The sequence below is a fragment of the Tasmannia lanceolata genome, unplaced genomic scaffold, assembly GCF_043159265.1.
Source record: "Tasmannia lanceolata isolate RefF3 unplaced genomic scaffold, GAP_Taslan_0.1 ptg000023l, whole genome shotgun sequence".
Lineage (NCBI taxonomy): Eukaryota > Viridiplantae > Streptophyta > Magnoliopsida > Canellales > Winteraceae > Tasmannia > Tasmannia lanceolata.
This window is the reverse complement of record NW_027518700.1, coordinates 13,918,279-13,942,604: the sequence shown is the minus strand read 5'-3', so window position 1 is coordinate 13,942,604 and position 24,326 is coordinate 13,918,279. Positions and strand designations below refer to the sequence as shown.

General features: G+C 40.4%; 2 pseudogenes; one reads left to right on the top strand and one right to left on the bottom strand.

The window, feature by feature from the left end:
• The first annotated feature begins 9,277 nt into the window (after positions 1-9,277).
• Positions 9,278-12,682, top strand: LOC143856536 (disease resistance protein At4g27190-like; annotated as a pseudogene).
• Positions 12,683-20,054: 7,372 nt separating this feature from the next.
• On the bottom strand, positions 20,055-24,314 carry LOC143855836 (silicon efflux transporter LSI2 pseudogene; annotated as a pseudogene).
• Positions 24,315-24,326: the final 12 nt, after the last annotated feature.

The following is a 24,326-nucleotide window of genomic DNA, read 5'->3' as shown; positions in this document are numbered from 1 at the left end:
CCCTATTTGAAGCCATATTGAATAATCTCGGAAATCGACACTTAAAGGACACAACCCCACACCACACATCCTGCCAGAATGATATTCTATCACCCTTATACACTCTAAATCTAACCTTTAACTTGAAAAGAGAATACATTTTTAGAATGTCTCTCCAAACCGACAACCCTTTTTTTGCAAACAAGTCCAAGGATTCCCATCTCCCCAAATCACATCCATACTTACTTCTAATGACCTTGACCCACCAACGATCATGCTCATCCCCAAATCTCCATAACCATTTACCCAAGAGCGCATGATTAAAATCTCTAATTCTCCTGATACCCAAACTACCCAACTTGATGGGGACACAAACCTCCTCCCATTTGACCAAAGCAATTCCTCTCTTACCCTCATTCCCACCCCACAAGAATCTCCTCTGGATCTGTTCAATCCTAAGGGAGACACTAACATGGCATTTAAATAAAGACATGAAGTGTATAGGTGTGGACCCCGATCTGAGGACGGTGCCGAGGGACGCGAGATCCCTCCTGCAATCCTCTAAGATCTCCACAACGGAAGAGAGCTCTGCCAAGGAACTCTCGAAACGGATGCCACCCTCACAGCATAGCATGAGTGGCGATATAAAAAGAAAGAGATACATCCTGATCCGGAGCCAGGGCTCGAAACCAAGATATATCTGAAAATAAACTCAGAGTCGCCATCCATGGACACGCCATGGAACCAAAACAAATGCTCTGTTTGCAATGGATAACCAGAGATACAGAAGGTCCGTGCCTGATGACGAATGGAGAAGGTCCGAAGAGCGCCCCCAATTCGCCCGAGTGCGAACACTTGGTCTCTTATGCCATTTATTATTAACCTCGAAGAGTTTTGGGCGAAAATCATATGAAATGGGAACATGCATCTCCGAGAAAACGTCTATCTAATCATGCATGTCTCGGAGATGAAAATAAGCACACACAAAAGAACTGAAATAAATGTCACCTAATGACAACTAGGTTATGAGTGACATGCCTAACAGGTGTCTAAGTTCTGGTGGACAAACACATGCATGCTATAGCTAAAGGTATAGGATCAGCACAAGAAGGTAAGAGAACACATCAAAACATATAATAACAACACAATAAATCCTAAGACTCTAAAACATTAGCCCGAGTCCTCGGATGGTCTGATATTCATCCAAAGAAGCCTACGTATCCCCGCCTCCACGAGAATCAAGGCAACGTAGTTCTTCGCACTTATTCTAAACTATGATGCCTAAGACACCTAGACCTCTATCTTAGACTCAATCTAAAACACCGGACTAATTATTAAAGCTTCTTGAACGATTATTTAAATTCCAGTGAATTGTGAATTTTAGGACACCCTATATGCCCTAACTAAATGCAGGTTAGCCCTAAGCTAATGCAGGTGGTTCCTACAACCTACGTGTAACTAGGCTGTATGCCCTAAGGAAAACAATAGGATTGCTAACGTATCCAAGACCTAGTCATCAGTCGGCGATGTGAATCGCCAACTGACCGGATGGAGGCGCTCCTAGCTAGGACAAACTCCTAACTCTAACACAAACACACAACAAGCACACAACAAAAGACAAACTCCTAACTCTAAAACAACACAAACAAGCACACAACAAATAAAAGACAAACTCCTAACTCTAAAACTCTCTATCTAGGACAAACTCCTAACTCTAGAGGAAGATCTTGTTGAAAACAAGGTTTTGAAGAAAAAAGGGTTAAAGCATTTATTTACAAAGTTTGGCTGGACTTGAGATAAGAATCTCAAGCTGCACTACGTACCTCGTGGAAGAGGATCAAGCCAACGTAGTTCGAAACGAACTCTCAAACTACGCTTCTAAAAGAAAACACTCAACACTTTAGATTTTTTTAAAGTTTTTTTTATGTTTTCCAAATGTTTTTGATATTTTTAAAGTTTTTTAAATGTTTTTGGATTTTTAAAGCTTTTCCAATGCTCTGGACCTTTAAATGTTTTCAATCTTAAAGGGAACACGCAAGTAATACCACAAACTAGGGCAAAGCCCTAAATCTAAAGGGGAAACCCCGAACAAGCAACTAGCGTCTCAAAGAGACGAACCACAACACGTAAAGAAGTGCCCCAAGAACAGAGAAAACGATCCAAGATCCCAAGCAAGCAAAGCTCTAACAAGACTGAGTTAGTATTTAATCAAAGTGAAGAAAAAGGTTATCAAGTAAACTCAGATTTCCATTCAATTATTATAAAAATAAATCAAGTGTTAAGCAAAGAATAATTTTCAATTAAAAAATACACAACCTATAGCAATCATAAAATGATAAACAACATAAATTAGTCCAGACCAGCCGCTGGATAGCCTAATAAAGCAAAAACAATATCAAACACTTCTATGCCCAACCACAAACACCACCCCAATATGGGGATGAAATCAGATGATGCTAAAGTAATCATCTGATATCATAATACACATGATATTATTTCTAATCCCGCCTTGAAATCAGACAGTACTCATGTCGATAATATCGAATAGAGTAGTCATCTGATCTCCTTCTTTCCTAAAACAATTTATTTAAATAAAATTAAACAAATATCATAAGCCTCAAGATAGTCTCACCTGAACAGTCCATTCATTATTGTCTTCAGAACCTAACTCAATGCTTAAGATAAGAAGAGTATTAGAAATATCAAAAGATTATGATAATCCCAATTAGTAAAAATTTCAGTGCATACAGGGGACATCAACTTGTGCAGATCCAAGTGCGAAGCGGTGAGCCACAAAACATAAAGACGGGCTCCAAGTAACCTTATCATTGCCCTCCGAAATGAAGACCCAAAACACATTCAGCTACGAATACAGATGAATGTCTCAAGAAAATGACATCCTCGCAATGATCAGGTATTAGAACCAATCCAAAGGGATCAGATACCAAAGCCAGTCATGCCGGAAACATCATCTACTTAACACATGCTATTTTCAAATCGAAATATAGAAACCAAGGGTTAACTCAACTAAAGCCAGGTTCAGGAAATATATAAAAATGTCAAACTCCAGGAATCTACAAATGCTCCAGAAATAATTGAAAACAAATCCTTCCAGTAATACCCACAACACAGGGTAAAGAAATAAACATCAAGTGATACACACAAACAAACCCTCGACATGGGGTCTCCTATGAAATCAGATAGTACTCATACCCATGACATGGAGTAGAGTAACAACCTGATTTCCTACATCAGTTAAACATACATCCCTCCACCATCCGCTCATCACAGAAAATAAGATTGCCATCTTGCACTCAAAAGTCAAATTAAATTTAAAGCCAGAAGCAATGCCACCACAGCAGAAAACAAGATAAGCAACCATGAATCAATGTATTATAATTTCAAAGAATAAAACTTCAGAACCACAACACAAATCAGCTGAACCCTCGACGTGGGTCTCCTATGAAATCAGATGATACTCCTACTCATGACATGGAGTAGAGTAATAATCTGATTTCCTACATTAATTAAGCCCACATCCCTCCACCCCCCATTCACCACAGAAATTGAAATTCAAATCAAATCCAATAAGCAAATTGACATTAAACCCATGAAAGAATGATATACTACCAGTAAACGAAGTAAATAGTTACACATGATTCGGCAGTAGAGAAGAGAATTAGGAATATTACCTGACATTCCCAAATCAAAACCCATCCAATTCTCATTTTAAAATTCATAAGCCTAATACCCACAATCTTAAACAATTTAAATACTCTTTCAAAAGAAATCAAATCGAATCCTCCAGGCAATAGAAAAGCTAGAATTCAACTTTTATTGTTCAATAAAAGAAAATCTCAGCAAAGATCCTCATAAAAATCGGTCTATATGACTTATGCTTTCAACTCAAGATTTTTTTATCATAAGCATTTTCTAATGAGCAAAACGAATGAGGGAAAGAAGTGATAACCAAGAAGCACTTCATGAACAAACCAGTACGGAGTGACTCAAAAGCATTAAAACCCCATTCAAAACACATTAAAAAATCACACAGCACTCATCAAAATGAAACTTAAAGGTGGATCAAAGAGTAAACATACCTGAAATAAGGGAGAATAAGTTGAACACCTTCTTCTGTCAATTGTCTTATCCTTCCATTCTCAAGAATTTGCTGGAAATGTTAGCAGCTGATATGTGCCGGGTATGAAAAAGGGAGTCGGATCTATAGCGCATAGCCAGAAAATTTCGCTGGACTACAGAATTTACAGAAATTGATGGTTCTTGGAGCGAAATTGACGGCCAAGGAGCTGATTGTGGGAGTGATGGAGCGATGGAGGGCGATCAGAGATAATTGCCAGAGATGGGAAAAGCAGGGGGTGTATTGTTAGCTGATGGTTTTGGGTGGAAAATGGAATGGGTTTGATTTAATGAAGGGGTCTGGTGTGTCTATGGAGGTGAAGACGAAGGGTTGTAATGGAAGAAGGGTGATGATTGTGGTCTGCGGTGTTGGGTTATTGAAATGGGTTTGCAGAGATATGAAGAACTGGTTATGGAATAGGGTGCAGATGGGTTTTAATGGTGCTTTGAGATGGGTTTGGGTTTCAAAGATACAAAGGGATGTGGTCGTAGGTTGAAGGTGGTGGCCGGACGTTGGTCAGAGGTGGAGAAATGGCCATGGTGGTCATTGGATCTATGGTTCTTAGAGTTAGTAAAGGCAGCTAAGAGGGTTTCAAGAATCTGTGAGGTTAAATGGGTTGGTGGCAAGCTGATGTGATGGTGAAGCTTGAGGTAAAGGATGACAATGGTGGCACGGTGGTCGGATTCCGAAGTGGGTTTGGAAGACGATGAAGAGGGGTTTCGAGGGTTTGATGGATGATGGCTGAGATGGGTTTGGATTAGGGGTTTTTGAAAAATGGAGGTGATGGTGGTGGTGTTGGTGGTAGATGGTGGTGGCCGGAGATGGGGATGGTGGCCGGAGGTGGGGAAGAAGAAGAAGAAGAAAAAGAAGAAGAAGAAGAAGAAGAAGATGGAGAAGGAAGGTGGCAGACTCACCGGCGGGGATGGGTTTGGCTTGCCGGATACCGGCCGGAGTGGGAGGTGAAGATGACGATTCGGATGGTGGTAGAAAAAAAAGCGGTTGAGGGTGGTGGAGCTCCGGTGAAAGGTGGAAGAAGGTAAGGGATTGGTGGTGGTGGCCGGTGGTCTTCTTCTCCTCCCCTCTCTGCAATCTCCCTCTCTTTCTCTGCAAGTCTCCCTCTCTTTCTCTGTTTTTCCCTCTCTGTTTTTTTTTTTTTTATGAAATGGGGGAAGAAGGTGGGGAGATGGAGGTGGAGGATGGTCGGAGAATGGGTTTGGTGGTGATGGCCGGCCGGTGGGAGTTGCAGATGGCTGGCCGGACGGTGGAGGAGTGATGGTGGTGGTGGCCGGCGGCTATGGGAGATGGTGGCTTGGGTGGATTTCCGGCAGACCAACCGGAGAAGATGAAGGGGGTGGGGGTGGTGGTGATGGCTGAAGATGTAGGTTGTGGCTCGGCCGGATTCCGGTGGGTTGGCCGGAGCTTGGAAGCTCTCCCTCTCTTATGCGGCTGCAGACATCTCCTCTCCCCCAAACCCTAATCAATTTGGGTTTATAAAACAAAAGGGAGTTATATTTGACCCCCTTTTCTCCCCCGGATAGCCACTTGCAAGTACATTTACAATAATTTTTTATCCTAGTAGGGGGGGGGGCCAAGTTAAAAGAAAAGGAAAAATTTTTATGAAAAATATCTTCTCTTCATTTGATCTTCACCCTTCAAATTTCCTCTTAAATTCAATGGCTGGGATCAAAAGAAGACTAACCACCTAGGAAGCTTCCAGGAAGCTTCCTAAGATTCCCCCTAACTAATTTTGTTACACACTAATCCGCATACCCCCGTATCTCCTTGGACAACCCATTATGGCAAATTTGGACTGGCTTTTTAGGCTCCAGAACACCCCTTTTCTGGCTAAATCACCACCCTTCTGAACTTGCACCACGACATCGTCTTAGCTCGTTCGCTAGGCAAACGGGCTCGGATCGCGACGAAATTTAACAGGGACCTTGGCAAGACCCTAAGCTAGCCCAGGGTGTAATTTAGGGTCCTAACGCACTGATTTGAGAAAGTTAAGCACAAAACATGGAGGTATAGGGCACGGTCAAAATGGGGTGTCTACAATAGGTATATTGGACAATACCGCCTTAACCAGCACAAGCCTACCACCACGAGAAACAAGATTCCTTTTCCATGTACCTAATCTTCTCTCGATCCTCTCAACTATAGGAACCCACAGATCTTTATTCGGTCTACCAACCCCTAACGGAAGGCCCAAATATGAGGAACGCAACGCGTCCAGCTGACATCCCAGAATTACAGCAATTTCCAGAGCTCTCTCCTCAGGAATATTCAAAGCAAAAATTTTAGACTTGTGGAAATTAGATTTTTGGCCTGAAATGAGCTCATAGCATCTCAAAATGGCTTTTAAGTTTCTCACTTGCCCAATCTCCGGCTCACAAAATAATAATGTATCATCAGCAAATTGCAAGTGGGAGATCTCCACCTCCTCCAAGCCGATCCTGAATCCTCTAAAAAGATCAAGGCCGCTTCCCATCGCCAGTAACCTACTAAGGATTTCCGCCACAATGATAAACAAGAAAGGGGATAAAGGATCCCCTTGTCTAAGCCCTCTAGACGACTTGAAGAAACCCTTTGGAGATCCATTAATGAGAATAGAAAACCAAGCAGATGACACACAACTCTTCATCCACGAACGCCATAGATAGCCGAAACCATACGCTCAAGAGAGTAATCCAGACATCCCCAATCCACTCTATCATAAGCTTTCTCCATGTCCAACTTACACAAGATGCCTTGCTTACGAAGTTTGCGATATGAGTCAATAGCCTCATTTGCAATCAAGGAGCAATCTAAAATTTGTCTTTTTTCTACGAAAGCACATTGATAATCCAATATGATTGATGGAAGTACCCTTTTTAAGCGATCCGCTAAAACTTTAGCCAAAACCTTATAAAGGCATCCCACAAGACTGATAGGCCTAAACTCCGATATCCTACTAGCACCTTCCACCTTAGGAATTAGAGTAATGAAAGTAGCCCCCGAACCTCTATCCAACTCCATACCTTGATGGAACTCATGAAAAAACACCACTAGGTCACCCTTGACATATTCCCAACAAGATTGAAAAAATGCCAAACAAAAGCCATCTGGCCCGGGAGCCTTATCTCTACTCAAAGAGAAAACAGCCCTCTCAATTTCGTCAACCTCAAACGGATCCTCCAACTTCATACTCTGATCACATTCTAAATGATTAAAAACCACCCCCTCCGGAATAGGCTTCAATATACCATCTGATGTATATAAGGCATTATAAAAGCTCAATATAGCACTCGAAATATCTTCCTTTCCGGAAACCACCGCCCCGTCCACCATCAATGAGACAATCCTATTACCCCTTCTTCTAGCACTAGCCATAGCATGAAAGTAAGCTGTATTTTTATCACCTTCCTTCAGCCACTTGACCCTCGACTTTTGCCTCCAGGATATCTCTTCATGTAGAAGAATACTTTTATGTTCTTCCTGAAAACGCCCCAATTCCTCCCTAGAAACAATGTTCCCCAATCCCTCTTCCTCTAAATCTCCTAGATCTACAATCCTACTTTCCAACCAATTCTTTCTGCAGGAGTCAGACCCTCTTTTCTCCTTAATCCATTCCTTCAACATCTTCTTAACAAATCTCAATTTTCTCCCTATTCTTACGTCAGCAGGCCCCTCAAAATTTTCAGAGGCCCACCATTTTCCCATCCTTTCTTCCATATTCGGATCCTGGAGCCATGCAATCTCAAATCGAAAAGGTGGGGGGCCCCAAGATTCTAACCTCGGATCCAGAAGAATAGGACAGTGATCTGAAACCGAATGAACCAGGGATTTTTGTATCACCTCAGGAGACAAGCTCATCCACAGCGGACATACAAGGAAGCGGTCAATCCTACTATGACTCTCCCCTCTATTCCACGTGAACCGAGCCCCAGATAACGGAAGATCGATTAACTCATGCTTAGAAATGAAATCAGCGAACAAGACCATATTTCTATTAGACCTCGTGCAAGCCACCCTTTCACGCGCAAATCTAATTTCATTAAAGTCTCCACCTAGACACCAAGGATGGGACCATCGCGCCCTAATCCCATCTAACTCCACCCATAACAACCTTTTCTCCACCCTTTGAGAAGGCCCATAGACCCCAGAGAAAACAACCCTCACCGAGTCTTCCACCCTTTCCAGAACAACAGACAAGGAGAACCTATCCTTCCATTCCTCGACCACATTCCAATAAGACTCCTCCCAAGCAACTAAAATCCCCCCAGAAAGGCCAATTGAACCCACAAAAGAAAAGCTCAACTGACCTGTGAGACCAATACTATGAACAATAACCTTATCAATAACCTCTAATTTGGTTTCTTGTAGACATACAAGACTCGGTTTACATCTTTTAACCATTTCCTTCACTTGAGCTCTTTTCGCCAAAGAACCCAATCCATTTACATTCCATGATAACGTCTTCATAAGGAAACAATTTTCACGTACTTTCTCCCCTTTCTCCCTGACTTGACGCTACTCAATGGAGAACTCTTCTTCCCTCCCTCACTCTTCTTATCCCCATAGTTAACACCCGATTTCAATCTAGCCAACTCTCGGAGTGACTTCTTCGAAGATTCACTCCTGAGAGACTCGTTAACCTCTCCCCCAACCATATCCCTTAATTCAATCGACCGTATCATACCACGAAACTCCGGTAATGGTCCGAAGTATCTTACCCCCACCTTCCCACTAACATCTATCACCTTATCCACTGCCCTCTCCACTAGCTCCATGTTACTCTCAGACCCCTCAACCCCCTCTATCTCCTCGGGACTATTGGAATTTTCTCGGCCCAACAAAGCCCTCTTATCAAGATGCCCATAACAAGAAGGAATAGGAGAGGATAGCAAGCAATGGTTTGGGACATCCATACCCAAAGACTCACTGATTTCGTCCTCTACATAGAAACCCATTTCTGTGCCCTGCAAATTTGGACAAGGAAAAGACACGTCATTGCCACGAAATGAAAACGAAGAGTTGATACCTTTGGGGGAGTTGAAGCCAAGACTACAACCATCGCATTCCAGTTGTGATTGATTGACTTGAAATATCTTCATTAACCCACCAATACCTGGTAAGATAGGATCTTCTACGGCACTTGTAGTGCTTTTCTCTCCCGCTCGGTCCAGGCTGAACTGTATAGAGTGCTCTGAGTTACCCAAACCATCATTAATTCTCCGGAAAACCAATTCCGAAGGGATAATCCTCCGAGAGTATTCCTCACACCCTCCCCTCAAATCAGTGTTAGAATCTTCCCTACGACTCGCCGATGTTCTCCTTAATTCAACTTCACTTGAATGGACACTATCCACCGCTCTTGAATCAGCCCTCCATTCTTCCAGGCTAATTTCATTGCCAGCAACACCATGCAAATCTGCCCCAAATTTTATGATCCCTTGATCACAGCTTCTTCCTTGATCTCTGAATCTCTCTGGCTTCCCCATTTCATTTATAAGCTTCTTCGTTCAAAGAGGAGCTGCCCATTTCATCCACTCTACAATCCACAATGGAGGCTGTGGTTCAAGCTGCTGGCGAGACTGTTGCACAACTAGTCCGTTGCGTCAAGGACGTCTCGGACCACCTTGAGAATCTCAATAGAGAAATGGAAGAATTAAAGAGCAAGTGGCTTGACATCAAAGCACGGATACGGGAAGCTCAAAGACAAGTGTTGAAACCCAAGAATCAAGTTTTAAATTGGGTCACAGAGGTGGCCAACCTAGAAGCGGACATCAATTCCATAAACTCAGAGTTCGACCAGATCTCACGCAGGAACATGAAGTCTCGGTACGAATTGGGAAAGAGGGTTATTAGAATGACTGAAATTGTTGTAAACCTCAGAGGCAGAGGTGATTTCGATGAGGTTTCTGTGTGCCCTTCACCCCCAAGGGTGGTGGAGATGCCCACTACATTAACACATGGTCAGGAGTCATATGAAGAAACCTTATGGCGTTGCTTACATGATGAGAACTACTCAATGGTTTGTGTGCACGGCATGGGGGGAGTTGGGAAAACGACTCTAATGAAAACCATCAACAATAAATTCGTTGGAACCCAAGACTTTAAAGTGGTGATTTGGGTAACTGTGTCCAAGGATCTGAATATAGAAAGGACCCAACCTAGCTATTGGAGGCAAATTGGGTTTGCTTTTTGGTGGTGATGAAGATCAAGAGTCGAGAGGAAGGAAAATCTTTGCAAGATTGAAGAACTCGAGGTATGTGTTGATGTTGGACGATCTTTGGGAGGAAATTATCTTGGATGATGTCGGAATTCCAAAGCCAGATAAGGAAAATAAATGCAAAATCGTGCTGAGTACTCATTTCCTTTGAGTATCTAATGCCATGGACGTTGATATGCAGTTTAAAGTTAAAACACTTGGGGGCGAGGAAGCTTGGAATTTGTTCCATGAGAAAACAGGGGAGGTAGTGCTTTTGCCGGACATCCAAGCCTTGGCAGTCGAGGTTGTGAAAGAGTGTGGTGGTTTACCTCTAGCAATTATCACTGTAGGGAGAGCTATGCGAGGAGAGGAACGGAAAGAGGTGTGGCGGGATGCTTTAAGGGCATTGAAGGAATCGGTGGTCCCAGAAATTGAAGGTATGGAGCCTAAAGTTTTTCGATCTTTGAAACTCAGTTATGACTGCTTAGAGGAAGATAACATCAAACTCTGCTTCTTGTATTGTGCACTATTTCCAGAGGATTATCCTATAGATGTAGATGGGCTGGTAAAATATTGGACAATGGAAGGATTTGCAAATAATGTTGATAACTTGGAGGATGCATCAAATAAAGGGCACCGCATCATTGAAAGATTGAAGGGCGCATGTCTGTTGGAGGAGTTGGATACGAATTCTGTCAAAATGCATGACTTGATCCGTGACTTGGCAATATGGATCACATCATCGTCGATGAAAGAAGGCCCAAAATTCCTGGTAAGAGCTGGGATGGGACTAAAGGAGGCACCCAAAGAAAATATGTGGGAAGGGGTTGAGAGGGTTTCATTGATTGAAAACCAAATAGAAAGGCTTCCAACTAGGCCAAATTGCCCTACTTTGGTGTCCTTATTCCTCCAACAAAACTATTTCTTAAGGACCACCCTAGTAGCTTCTTTGAACTTATGCCACAGCTTAGGGTTCTTAATCTTAGTCACACCAATATTGAATCGCTTCCAATGTCCTTATCGTCATTGGTGAATCTACGTGCACTCATTTTAATATCTTGTCGCGATTTGATAGAGGTACCACCATTGGGACATCTAAAACAACTACAATTTCTAAATCTCAGAGCTTGTAAAGGCATTCGAGAACTACCTCAAGGCATTGGAGAATTGGTTAATCTTGTGAGTTTGGATTTATCATATTTGTCTCGTGTGACAATAATTCCATACACAACGATATGTAGTTTATCCAGTCTAGAGGAGCTAAGCATGATCGAGACACCTATAAAATGGGCAAAGGAAGGAGGGCTAGATGATGTGAATGAAGGCACTGGTTATAGCTTAGCAGAGCCAGCAACGTTAACACACCTGTACTCACTTGATATCACAGTAACGGATATTGATTGTCTTTCTCAAGATTCTTTCCATCGGCGACAACTTTCGAGTTTGAGGAAATTCAATTTTGAATTTGGCGAAATCGATTTGAATCGGATTCCACCGGATGGCGATAAAAGATTGTGCATCTTTGGATCTGAGTATTTCCCTCCTTGCTGTAAGATAATACAAGAGTACGCAGAAGGCATAGGTATTTATAAATGTAACGGTCTGAAACGAGGAATTTCTGAAATAGCAGGCCATTCTCTGACCTTAAGAAACCTTGTGATTGTCAATTGTCCTCAAGTGGATTGCATTATAGACAACGGAGACGTAGGACACAATATTGAGTCGATGAATCTCTATGGGTTATCAAATTTGAAGAAGCTAATCATGGGACATGGAAGCCTAAGTCTTCGACAATTGAAAACATTGGATATTGGTTCTTGTGAACAACTGAGTGGTACTCTCTTCTCCTCTAACCTTGTACATCAACTGGATAAGTTGGAGAATCTTACCATCTTTAATTGTGATAAAATTGTGGAAATTATAGAAGAGGGGGATAACATGCTAGTTCTCAACAATGCACTCCCAAGTTTACGCCGCCTACAGCTTCAACGATTAAATGGATTAAGAAGCATTTGTAGTCCGAGGGTGTCTTTCACTTCCTTGGAAACGATGCATATATATAGCTGTACAATATTGAAGAAGCTCCCTTCCTGCCCTAGCATTCAAAGTTTTACCGCGGAAAGAGAATGGTTTGAAGAATTAGATTGGGAAGATGGCGAGAATACCAAGTCCCTCTTCACCAATGCTTTGGGAAGACGACAGAGCATGCATTAATCGGTGCAGTAAAAGGAGATGACAGGTGCGCAGCTCTTTCATTTGTATGTTCCATTTTTGTTTTCTTTTTTTTTGAATGGCTCCTTTTGTTTTCTTTTATATTAGTACTTGTAAAAAAACCCGTGCTACGTTGTGATACAGGGGGAGAAAATAAATTTAGTTGGGTATTTTTCCATGAGACAAAAAAAAATGAGATGTGTTTTGTAATGCTTGGAATGGGTGTCGTTATCAAATTGAACTTATGGCTACTTTTTTTTCTAATGAGTGTCATTATCAAAATTTATCTTATAACTAACTGCTTGGAATGGGTGTCGTTACCAAAATTTAAAGATGGAAAGTAGGAGAGATGGGCATAATTCGTTAGTGTCTTTTTTTTGAATTTTTGGATTAGCATGATCTGTTGCCATAAGGATGACCCAAGAAATATAGAGGAGCCTTTCTTAGCTGGTTTTTATTTAGGTGAGAATAAGAAGGGAATTACCAATCAAAAAAAAAGAAGGGAATTAGATGATGTGGGTGCTCTTGTTTGAAGGGAATTAGCTTGTTTTTATTTAGATGATGTGGGTGCTCTTGTTTCTTAGCTTATATGTATGTCTTTATAAATAAAATGAATGGAGCTTTGTTCTCTCTCATAAAATGAATAGAGTTTTGCTCTCTCTCTCTCTCTCTCTCTCTCAAACAGTGGGTGTGAGAGCGGTTGGAACCCACAATCTTTTTAAGGATATGTTTATCATTTTTCAAATGAGGAATACTAAACTGAAGCGCGCCTTTTACATTTAGCACTGAAAAATGTAAAAGTAAATGCTCTTTGGTGATTTTTGCTAGGGTACCCTCCCCTTATCAAATACACAAGGGTATTTAAGTAGCTTATTAGGGATGGCTTTTTGGAAGCTCCCTAATAGGCTAGTTGGGCATAAGGCACTTGAGTTCTATGAAGATTTGTGCTCCTTGTTTTTGAAGGACAACAACACCAATTTAAGAAAAGCATGTTTGGCAACCATGTAAACAAAATTCCATGGAATCGCGCGACGTCCAAAAACATGGATTCCATGATTTTTTTTTATGGTTCCAAACATTCCTCTAAAACCCCCAGTTTATATTTGAGGGCAAACATAGGGGCCACATTTACATTTGAGGCCAATTTTGGATTGGTCATGGGCAAGCAAGGCAATTTACCTAATCAATTTCTTACAAACCAAGCCTTTATGGAAAAAATGAGTCTCTTTTTAACTTGTGATTAAAATGGGTGGCTTTTGGACGGGAGACCATAGTTGGTCTTTCTTCCCTCAATCGAAGATTGGATGTGAGACTAGTTTGGTTCTCTTTCAAGGTGTGATTTTCCTCTTCTTTTGTATGTATCGAACCTCGGTGTAGCAACCACCCTTTGTGTTTGTGTCCTCATCTACAACACCCCCTAAGGTTCCTTTTCATTGGATTTTAATCCAACACAAAGCCACTGTTACTATGTTTTCACCTCAACAGCCCTATGTAACTCTAAGTTTTCATTTCATTTCATCCACTTTGTTTCACATCTCTCTACGCTTTAAGAGAATCTTCTTGTTAATGCTAAGACTTTGCTTCAAAAATATGTAAACTGTCTTGAAGATAACCGAATCCCTAGCCATTTGTTTAAGGGAAGCAACCTTAATTTAAAGGGAAAATGACCAAATGAAAGGACTTTCTACTGACTATGACATTTGAAGAGGGGAGACTTGGAAATAACCAATTTATAGTGATGGTGACTGGTTTACAAGGGTTTAAGACAAAAATACCCTCATTTTTAATATACCGTCACCTCTCTCTCTCTCTCTCTCTCTCTCTCTCTCTCATGGGATGATCCCAACCATCAATTAGAGGGCCACAATTCCTCTCTCTTTCTCTCTCATGGGATGATCCCAACAGTCCATTAGAGGACCACAATGCCCCCCCTCTCTCTCTCTCTCTCTCTCTCTCTCTCTCTCGTGGGATGATCCCAACCGTCCATTAGAGGGCCCCAATGCCCCCCTCTCTCTCTCTCATGGGATGATCCCAACCGTCCATTAAAGGGCCACAATGCCCCCCTCTCTCTCATGGGATGATCCCAACATTCCATTAGAGGGTCACAATGCCCCTCTCTCTCATGAGATGATCCCAACCGTCCATTAGAGGGCCACAATGCCCTCTTTCTCTCATGGGATGATCACAACCGTCCATTAGAGGGCCACAATGCCCTCTTTCTCTCATGGGATGATCCCAACTGTCCATTAGAGGGTCACAATGCCGCGCAGGTTTGTGCACCTCTCTCCGGTATCCTCTGATTCTGAGTGAACCTCCTCTCATAGGTTGGTAGTCTCTCCCTCTCAGTTGTTTAAACCATTGGTAATCCTAAATAAACAACTTATAAACACTCTAAAACCACTGCTAAGTCTATATAAACCACTTATAAACACTCTAAACCACTGATAGGCTTATATAAACCACTTATAAACACTTTAAGCCACTGATTACCCTATATTAAACACTTGTAAACACACTAAACCACTCCTAGGCTTATATAAAACACTTAGAAACACTCTAAACCACTGTTTACCCTATATAAACCACTTGTAAATACTCCAAACCACTGCTTACCCTATATAAACCACTTATAAACACTCTAAACTGCTGTTAGGCTTACATGAACCACTTATAAACAACTTATAAACAACTGTTTACCCTATATAAACCACTTGTAAATACTCTAAACCACTGCTTACCCCTATATAAACCAGTGCTTACAATGTATAAACAACTTATAAACACTCTAAACCACTGTTAAGCCTATATAAACCACTTATAAACACTATAAACCACTGTTAGGCTTATATAAACAACTTATAAACACTCTAAACCGCTGCTAGGCTTACATGAACCACTTATAAACACTCTAACCCAGTGCTTACACTGTATAAACAACTTATAAACACTCTAAACAACTGTTTACCCTATATAAACCACTTGTAAATACTCTAAACTACTGCTTACCCCTATATAAACCACTGCTTATACTGTATAAACAACTTATAAACACTCTAAACCACTGTTAAGTCTATATAAACCAGTTATAAACAATCTAAACCACTGTTAGGCTTATATAAACAACTTATAAACACTCTAAACCATTGTTTACCATATATTATTCACTTATAAATCCTCTAAACCACTGCCAGGCTTATATAAAATACTTATGAACACTCTAAACCACTGTTTACCCTGTATAAACCATGTATAAACACTATAAACCACCGATAAGCCTATATAAACCACTTATAAACACTCTAAACCACTTATAGGCTTAGATAAACCACTGTTTACCCTATATAAACCACTTGTAAACACTCTAAACCACTGATAAGCCTATATAAATCACTTATAAACACTATAAACTATTCTTACCCTGTATAAACCATGTATAAACACTCTAAACCACTGATGAACCTATATAAACCACTTATAAACACTCTAAATCACTGATACACTTATATAAACCACTGTTTGCCCTATATAAACCAGTTGTAAACACTCTAAAGCACTGATAAGCCTATATAAACCACTTATAAACACTATAAACTACTTCTTACCCTGTATAAACCATGTATAAACACTCTAAACTACTGAGAAGCCTATATAAACTACTTATAAACACTCTAAATCACTGATAGGCTTATATAAACCACTGTTTACCCTATATAAACCAGTTGTAAACACTCTAAACCACTGATAAGCCTGTATAAACCACTTATAAACACTATAAACTACTGCTCACCCTATATAAATCACTTATAAACACTTTAAACCATTGTTAATCCTTATAAACCAATTATAAACACTCTAAACCACTGGTAACCCTTAATAAACCACTACTTAGGATTATAAACCACTACTGAGGATTCTTAACCAAAGAAGCTATATAAACCACTTATAAATACCCACTTCAGTAGTGGTTTATCGTAGTGAAATAGTAGTTTAACTTAAGAAATTAGTGGTTTACTGTAAAATAACAATGATTATAAAGTGGAAAACAGTAGTTTAACATGAAAAACTTTCGTTCAAGTTTATAAACATGCCTTATAATTGAAAGAGAAGGGAGAGGGCTAGAAATACACACCTTTCCATTGAATGGAGGCTTTGTGCAATGGAATGATGGTTTCTAGTGAAGATTTTTGCGATTTCGAAATCTAATAACTTTTTTTTGCAATAGTTGTTGTAAATGGCGGCGTTTTCCAATGCAATGAAGGGTTAGGGAGGCTTTGACATCTAAAAATGAGGTTTTCAGTAATAGAATGGAGCTTTTGGCATCTAACAATGGAGGTTTTTGGGTTTCAAAAATGGAGGTTTTTGGGTTTTTCATACTTACGTAGGTGGGAGGAAGAAGAAGAAGAGAGAAAAAGGTTGGTTTTGGGATTTGTATTCTAAATGTAATCATTTCAAAAAGGTGATTTGAGAGGGAGAGAGAGAGAGAGAGAGAGAGAGAGAGAGAGAGAGAGAGAGAGAGAGAATCAAGGGCATTTTAGTCATATGCACTCTTGATTGGTGATTTACAAAACATCCCTCTTCAAATGTCATAGTCAGTAGAAACCCCTTCTATTTGGTCATTTTGCCTAATTTAAATGTCTCCTTTGGACATAACGAAATGAATTGTAAAGGGTCACTCAAATTTCCACTAACAGTTGGTCATGGGATTAAGCTTTTCATGTATGGAACCCAAAGTGAATTAATTTCACTCCATAAGGCATTCGGCTTACCCTAGGCATGAATTGGACGATTCAGATCATCACATGAAGCCTTGTGGTTGTAACAGAACCAAAACTGGACATGATATGTCTCCAATTGAGCTATGGGTAGTGACATGTCCAGGAAGTTTGTATTCTTCAAATCTGACCTTGGAGTTTATCTGTAGAGCTTAGTGGTTTCGGTGATTTTATTCAAACAATATCCAAGACCTAAACGATTTTTACCGGTTGATATCTTCTAGAATAAAATCCTTATTGAAAATTGATGCTGCATAGGGTGTTCGATAGACTTCCTCAAAGAAGCGTATCCTTCCCTAGACTTGTGTATTAACTGAGCTAGTGGTTGAAACCACATCTCGTAACTCAAGAGCGTGTACTTTCACGCAATTACATCTGCATCAGTCTTGACCTTGCAAAGGAAGTTTAAGGAGATTGCACTTAAGTGGGTTGTCTATATTTTTTTAGTGGGGTGTCTTAATCCTCTATGTGAAGATCTTGGGTTGAAGAAATTTCATTCATACAAGTACGAGATCTCTAGAAGGAAGCCCCTCCCTCAAGTTTCATCAAGATGAAATTTGGCGGATCCAGTTTAGGAAACCTACGTCCAAAAATGAGTGGGTGGGGGGAGTCTCATTCTCAGGTCAGAAGGCCTCCTAAAAAAGCATACTTAGGTCTACTTGGTGTGACATGCTACAAATGCTAAGGTGCAGGTAGCTTTAACTGAAATTCACTTAGGGCCCGTTTGGATGCGGAGATTTTGATTTGGATTTCTCACATTTGCAGCCCTTTTTGCACTGTAATTTGGATCGGATAATATTCTTGGATTTCTACTTTGACAGCCGACAATGAAAAAAAAATAGATTTGCTTTAGTAGCAAATCAGTCTTGTTTATGAGATAATGGTATTTTGGTTATTTTCCATATGATAGTGTTATTTTCCATAATGATATATGTATTTTTTTATCATTCTTCATTAGATATAGATATTTTGCTTATTTTAATGCGATAAGGGGCACTCTGATCATTTTCCATGAGATCAGAAGTAAAATTTATAATTTTCCATAAGATGTGAGTATTTATATTATTTTCATGAGACAGGAGTATTTTATATATGAGAAAAGAGTTTCTACACACAAGTGTAGATAAGTTATCTACACACTACTACACTAGCTTAAAATAAAGTGGGGGCCACATCATTTGATAGCCCTCATATGGATAGGGTGTGCCAAAAAAATCAGCTCCATAGGACCATCCCAACCCTACGATTTGTGGACTTATAAATGAACGTGTATAAACCTTCACAAATTTGTCCATATTTTGCCTCCACAGTTTGAAGGGTTAGGATGATCCCATGGAGCTGATTTTTTGAGCACACCCTATCTATATAAGGGCCTATCAAATGAATGCTTTGGATCATCCAAACAATGTGCCCCCCTATGGTCAGATAAGCTTATCTGAGGAGCTGCTCATAAACCATTTCCTCTATATATATGAGAGAAGAGTTTCTACACACTAGATAAGCTATGTACACACTACTTTTAAAATACAATGGGGCCACATTGTTTGGGTGATCCAAAGCATTCATTTGATGGGCCCTCACATAGATAGGGTGTGCCCAAAAAATCAGCTCCATCGGATCATTCTAACCATTCGATTTGTGGAGGCAAAAAATAGATAGATTTGTGAAGGTTTATACACGTCCATTTTACCTCGACAAATCGCAGGGTTGGGATGATCCAATGGAGCTGATTTTTTTGTCACATCCTATATATGTGAGGGCCAATCAAATGAATGCTTTGGATCATCCAAACAATGTGGCCCCCACTTTATTTTAAGCTAGTGTGTAGATAACTTATCTACACTTGTGTGTAGAAACTCTTTTCTCTTTCAATATAAGGAGTTGTTAGGTTTTGAACCGAGTACCTGTCGTGAGGCAATTGCTCTGATACCATGTCAAACTACGAATTACTCCAAAAGCTTACGCCGAAAAAGCTCAAGCTGTTAGAGTTGGTGTTATTTGATGATTTGTACGTCAAGAACTTTAACTCATTGAGGAAATGCAAGTTCCAAACAAGTTTATTAGCTACCTTCATCGGTCACTGCACTTTTCATTCACAATACAACCAACTATGGCAGTTGTGGCTCAAGTTGCTGGCCATGTCGTGGGACCCACCAATGCTATGCATAAGGTGTGAAAATGATGGACCTTACCTTATTAAAACATGTGTTGTAAAATGATGGGCCCCACCAATGCTATGCATAAGCTGTGAAAAAAAATCTACCATAGAAAAAATTCCATAAAAAATTCTCCATGGAAAAGGTTATGTAAAAAATAAAAACTGTTCAAAGAGGAGGTAAAAAAATAGAGGGCCCGAAGCCCCCAACCTTTGCATCGGTTTTGCTGAAGATGGTGGTACTGGTGGTTTTTTGTAATCTCCATCGCCCATTTTTTGCAATCTGGATCACTCATAGGTGGGCCTTCCTAGAGTACGTTATGCCACGGAATCCGTAATTAGGCCAATTATAATCGCTTCCAAGCAAAGGACTCTTCACCTTGTTCTTCGGTTGTAAAGAAAAAGGAAAAAGCTGAAGATTCTTCAGCTTGGGATTCCTTGTTTGGGCCCCACCACTCCATGTGAAGTGCTGCACCAAATGGGAGAGATGTGGATCAAAAGTCCTAGCAATCTGAGTGCACACAAATGATGCATTTTCTTTTTGACTCAATTCATGCTTTCTGGATTTGCTTTTGTAATCTCCTTTTTGACTTGTTTTCAGAGTTTTGTTTAACCCATAGAGGAAGGAAAATTCAAAGTTCCATATACGTTGATCGCAGCTTCTTCCTTGATCTCTGATTCTCTCTGGCTTCCGCCTGTCATTTATAAGCTTCTTTCACGTTCAAAGAGACTTTGGTTATGGAAAACCTAATTAATAGATAGGAGAGATTTGAAACATTATCCCATCACAGAATTATTAGGAAAATTCCTAATACGAATGCTAGGAAAACCATTTCTTGTGGGGAAAAGGTTTTCCAATAAAAATCTTTCTTAGGGAAAAAGCGAATGACAGCATAAAGAAATGCTTAATTATTATATTTTATTGTTACTTATATCAACACCACCATATTTTAAAAATTGCATAGCACACTGGTTGCATGAGAGAGAGAAACAGAACTTGGCTCCAGACCGGTCTGGAGGAACTACTTCCAACACTTCTAATAGCAACGGGTGTTGAAATACCCCAAACCGTCCAAAAAGTGGGAACGTTTGGGGGTGGCGGGGGGAGGGTATTTTAGTCCCGAAAATATAAATTATAAAATATTAGTTTTATTTAATTAGTAAATTAAAAAGAGGAATAAGATGGTTTCCTAGTTAGAGTGGGTTAAGGTTTCCAAAAGCCTTGCTAAGTTAGGACTCTTAAAAGTAAGTGTTTATAAATAAACGCTTAGGCTACAGATTTTGGAACTCGAAACCCTAAGAGAAACTTGTGGAGCTTTTGGGAGAGAAGAACGAACAAAAGTTTGGGGAATTTATCTTCCAAGAGGTATATAGATGTAATTTTGGGTTATTTTACTCCCTAAAAGAGATTAAAAACCTCTTGAGAATAAAGATTATAGTGTAATCATGGTGATTAAATCAAGCTTTGTGTTCTTCGATTGAAGAACCATTGATTAGGGTTGAGGAAATTGATTTTTCTCCGAAGATCTTCGCACTCTTTCGCGTTAGATGCCCTAATCAAGTGGGGGAGATTAATAAATAAGCTATTAAGATGTTTAGTATGTTTAAAGGATGAAGAAAGATGGGTTTTCAGGTAGACATCCGGAAGAAACTAGTGTTCTTTCGGGTTTTTATCGAAAAACCAGTTTTACGAGTGGCAGTCGACTGGTTCGCCCACACTGATTCTTTTTGTTAAAACAGTAGTCAAGGGCCAGTCGACTGGTGGGCCCCAGTCGACTACCAATGACATGAAAATTTTAAATTTATTTTGGGAGTTCCCAATTTTTTATGGAGGGCACGGATCTGCCCTGGGGGACTTAGATATTAATCCAGGGTATTGATTAAGGGTTAATATGGACTGTAGGTGATACTACACAGTAATTGAAAGAGTTACTTCGTGGGAGACAATTCTGACAAGTACCACAGGTGAGTAGACTTGCTTTACCACAGTTATTCTAATATTGAATATGATTTCTTATGCAAAGTTATGCATGTTTATAATTGTTATTGACTGTGTTAGTTTACACGAGAGTCAATAGTCATAGTATGGTATCGACTCTTGGTTTGGATCTACCATGTGCACGTGTGTGCCGGTTAGACTTGATAGTCATGGTATGGTATTGACTCTTGGATCGTATCTACCGTACGCACGTATGTGCCAGTCTGACTTGACAGTCGCAGTTCTTGCATCAGGACAAGGTGTTGTCCAAGTGAAGATGTGTGGACCCCGATCTGAGATAGGATGAATGAGGGAACGTGTCCCCAACACCCTCCTCTAGATCTCCACAACGTGAAGGAGAGCTCTGCCAAGGAACTCTCGAAACGGATGCCACCCTCACAGCATAGCATGAGTGACGATATAAAAAGAAAGAGATACATCCTGATCCGGAGCCAGGGCTCGAAACCAAGATATATCTAAAAATAACTCAGAGTCGCCATCCATGGACACGCCATGGAACCAAAACAAATGCTCTGTTTGCAATGGATAACCAGAGATACAAAAGGTCCGTGCCTGATGACGAATGGAGAAGGTCCGAAGAGCGTCCCCAATTCGCCCGAGTGCGAACACTTGGTCTCTTATACCATTTATTATTAACCTCGAAGAGTTTTGGGCAAAAATCATGTGAAATGGGAACACGCATCTCCGAGAAAATGTCTATCTAATCATGCATGTCTCGGAGATGAAAATAAGCACACACAAAAGAACCGAAATAAATGTCACCTAATGATAACTAGGTTATGAGTGACATGCTAATAGGTGTCTAAGTTCTTGTGGGCAAACACATGCATGCTACAGCTAAAGGTATAGGATCAGTACAAGAAAGTAAGAAAACACATCAATACAATAATTACACAACAAATCCTAAGACTCTAAATGATTAGCCCGAGTCCTCGGATGGTCTGATGTTCATCCAAGGAAGCCTACGTATCCCCGACTCCACGAGAATCAAGGCAACGTAGTTCTTCGCGCCTATTCTAAGCTAGGATGCCTAAGACACCTAGACCTATATCTTAGACTCGATCTAAAAGACCGGACTAGTTACTAAAGCTTCTTGAACGATTATTTAAATTCCAGTGAATTATAGATTTTAGGACACCCTACATGCCCTAACTAAATACAGGTTAGCCCTAAGCTAATGCAGGTGGTTCCTACAACCTATGTGTAACTAGGCTGTATTTCCTAAGAAAAACAATGGGATAACTAGCGCATTCTAGACCTAGTTATCAGTCGGCAATGTGAATCACCAACTGACCGGACGGAGGCGCTCCTATAACTCTAGGACAAACCCATAACTCTAAAACAAACACAAACAAACACACAACAAATCAAAGACAAACTCTTAACTCTAAAGCTCTCTATCTAGGACAAACTCCTAACTCTAGAGGAAGACCTTGTTGAAAACAATGTTTTGAAGAAAAAGGGTTAAAGCATTTATTTACAAAGTTTGGCTGGACCTGGGATAAGAATCCCAAGCTGCACTACGTACCTCGTGAAAGAGGATCAAGCCAACGTAGTTCGAAAGCAAACTTTCCTAAACTACGCTTCTAAAAGAAACACTCAATACTTTAGATTTTTTTTAAAGGTTTTTTATGTTTTCAAATGGTTTTTTTTATGTTTTAAATTTCTAATGTTTTTGGATTTTAAAGCTTTTCCAATGCTCTTAACCTTTAAATGTTTTCAATCTTAAAGGGAACACGCAAGAACACCTAAGCATAACCACAAACTAGGGCAAAGCCCTAAAGCAAAAGGGGAAACCCCGAATAAGCAACTAGCATCTCAAAGAGACGAACCACAACAAGTAAAGAAGTGTCCCAAGAACAGAGAAAACAATTTAAGATCCCAAGCAGGGAAGGCTCTAATAAGACTGAGTTAGTCTCGAATCAAGAAGAATGACAATTCTAAAGGAGAAACTCCTAACTAGAAAAACTCCAAAGAGAGGGACAAATGAGTCAATGACTCTCTAATAATGCTACCAAGAAAAAGACTCGCTCTAAAAGATGAGGACACTCTAACATGAGGCTAGGTAAGCCTCCTAAAGGGGAAACTCTCTATATGAGACAAGGCTTGTCTCCGAGACACAAATGACGTAAACATCTGATGAGACTGGGCAAGTCTCCTATATACAAAGGGGGGGGGATGCTACTTGGACTGAGCAAGTCCCCTAAGGATGGGCTTGGGCTAGCGCCTTCATCGCCCCTTTCAACAGACAATAACCTCCAAAACATGCATAGAAGAATAACAGCATTGACTACTACTCCCAATAACATTGCAGGAATGATACCCACTACGAATTTTCCAAAAGAAATCTTACGCTGAACAGCTATAACCAAGTTCTGTGGACTCCCAATCGGAGTTGCGGACGACCAAATATTTGCACTCGAAGCAAAGGCTAGAAGGAAAGGTTGAGGTGGCAAATTATGTTGCCTAGCAACTTTCAAAACGGATTTCGTTAGAACGACGCAGGTGGTGTCGTTAGTGAATAGAGCACTTGAAAGGGCAGATATGATGCAAATTCGACAGAGTAAGTCTTTGCCACCTTTGCTTTTCCATAAGAGGAATCTACCCAAGTATTTGAACATATCGGCTCATTCAAGATAGACACTAACAACCATAGCTCCGAATAGGAGGCCGAGAATCGGAAGGTCAATTGCAGCATAAGCTTGGTCTGGGGTTATGACTCTGAAGATGACCATTAGCATGGCTCCCAAAAGGGAGCCTGCAATTCTTCCAATGGGTAGAAGAGGGACGGCGGGGAAAACTGCCAAGACCCAGAATATTGCAAAGGCAATTGAGCCTAGAACTACTTTTTCTGCTGCCGCCATGGCCATTTTTACTAACGT